This window comes from Vespa mandarinia, chromosome 8 (genome assembly GCF_050613455.1).
Source record: "Vespa mandarinia isolate Hongniang chromosome 8, ASM5061345v1, whole genome shotgun sequence".
NCBI lineage: Eukaryota > Metazoa > Arthropoda > Insecta > Hymenoptera > Vespidae > Vespa > Vespa mandarinia.
Window position 1 is genome coordinate 8,180,001 of NC_140817.1, and position 2,500 is coordinate 8,182,500.

The 2,500-nt window shown below is 34.0% G+C and overlaps 1 protein-coding gene across 2 annotated transcripts in view; it reads right to left on the reverse strand.

Annotated features, from left to right (window-relative positions):
• The window catches only part of Sesn (Sestrin), a 95,942-nt gene that overhangs the window by 36,684 nt on the left and 56,758 nt on the right, over nucleotides 1-2,500 (reverse strand). The window lies entirely within an intron of this gene.

A 2,500-nucleotide genomic window follows, 5' to 3' on the forward strand; every position in this document is an offset into this window, starting at 1 on the left:
AGAGATTTAACCCGTGGGAACCCGAGGATGAGTGCTTCTTCTTTCGAGTGGAAAAAAACATGGTCTACTTTACGGACGAATTTCGATCGTCATGGCTCATAAAGTCAAAGCCCCGAAGGGACACCAGAAGCTACACTACCGGAAGTAGTTTTACGACTTTCGCTGGAGTCGTAAATTCAAAAACAGACTTCATTATGAATCGATGAAAATCGAGTTAGAACGGTACATACACATACACATATACATACACTCACATACTTACGTACATACATGCCATTCTATACACATCACGCGTAACTTCTTATGCAATCCGTTCGTCAAAACATTTTTGTTCTTTTTTTCTTCTTTCTTTCTTTCTTTCTTTATACTCTTTAGCTATCTCTTTCATTATCGATGGTAGAAACGATACTTTGCCAAGAAGGAACGAATCGAAAAACGCATGGAATTCGTTTTAATTCGATCAACGTCGATTGGCCGCGTCGTTGCTTGGCTCTAAACGTGAATGAAACTATAGAGTGTAACGAGAAAGAAAGAAAGAAAGAAAGAAAGAAAGAAAGTGAGAGAGAGAGAGAGAGAGAGAGAGAGAGAGAGAGAAATAAAAGGAAGCAACTTAACGATGCAAGCTTTCGAATAGATAGAATCACTAGGGGGAGTGTCTTCCAGGAAGTACTCCGATCCGTTTAAATACCTCTACTCAAATAAATGGAGACGAAGTCGTGATTCGTTTCGTGAAGCGTTTCTTGTTCTTAGATTACCTATCTTTTTCCCTTTTTTTTCGCGACGCACATGCATACACAAACGCATAGATGGCACATATAGAAGCACAAACACGTGCACATTATGTAAACTATAGAATCTTTCGATCTATAAATAATCCTTGTGCACGAAGGTGTTTAAGAACAAAGAACACGTAAGTAAATGCACGGGTCGGGGGGAGGAGAGGGAAACGATTGTTAAGCTTGCAAGGGGGGAAGAGAAACACATTTTGTCCTTTTTGTCGTTTTCGTCGGTTGTTGTTTACGACACATAGTTAGATTTGCAAAATACTCTTTCTTACCAATGATTTATCAAAGACTCCTATTGACGAACGATGGGCTTTGGCAAGAACATTTAGATTATTATTCAAAGTCGATGGCGGGCGACTGCGTGAGCGAGACCACGTAAGCCAATCATTTGCGAGCAAAAAACGGATAGTTCTTATCCGGTGATAGAAATTATCATGACTCAACGTTAGTGCTTGACTCAATTGTCTCATTGCATGCTTCATTTCTCGACCTTAGGAAAGAAAAAAAAAAAGAAAAGAACAAAAAAATTGCAAATTTACAAACAACGAAATACGATTATACTGTTCGAACACGAGGGTCACTTTAAAGTTTGATATTTACGATATTGTGATCGACGAAAAGAAAAAAAAAAAAAAAAAGAAAAAAAAAAGAAAAGAAAAAAATATGATAAAAGCGACGATTTGTTGTTACGTACTCAATAATGCTCGACAAGAAATTAAATTAATGCAACGAGTAGCTGTTAATAACGAGAAAAAGGAAGAGAAGGAGCAAGGAGATATAGATAAGATGTAGAGATAGAGATGTAAAATCATAGGATCGAGAATCGTGGATAGCTTGATTTCAAGGACAATGTCCCGCATTATTCTCGATGGTTCTTTGCCAAGGACAGGAACATGACTCTACTTATAAGCGAATAACGTTTAATGTATTTACGATATTGTCCGATCCTATCTGCACTCGATTTCAACGCCACGTAATCAAATAATCACGATATTACCTTCTCGATGATCTTTCAAATTGCTTCTGAAAAAAAAAAAAAAAAATGTGATAACGAGTTGCACAAAAACGTTATGTCATGTTTGAAGAAAAACTTTTTCCGAATTTCTACCTACATGTAAAAAATATTAGAAATTTATTAGATTGTGTATATATATTATATTTATTATATATTATTATATAATTACTATTCGAAGGGTCACTTTAAATTTTTATACTTACGATATTGTTATCGACGAGAAAAAAAAAAAAGAGAAAAATAACGTGATAAAAGTGTGCAATGCTCAACAAGAGCATATTATATATTTTATTTATATATGCATTATATATTATTATATATTTATTTATTTTCTTTTTTTTTAAATTAAAATATGATTTCTTAATATATATATATATATATATATATATATATATATGTTTCTTTTTCGTTTTTTAAATTGCTCAAAAGTTGGATAATTTAAAAAACGTTTCGGTTAGATGAAAAGAGAAGATAGAAACATGTGCAACCGCGTAGAAAAGAGAAAGGAGTTTTACGAGAAAGCGAACATGTGTTGGATGTTTTTTATTTCGTAAAAAGAAAAGACAAAAAAAAATAAAAAATAAAAAAAAACGTCGAATATAGATAGCATCGTAGTAAAGAGAAAAAACGTGGGAGTCCGACGAGCCAGGGAGTCTTGTGAATCATATAAACAAAGAGGGAAGAAGATTTGTGGCAGTGC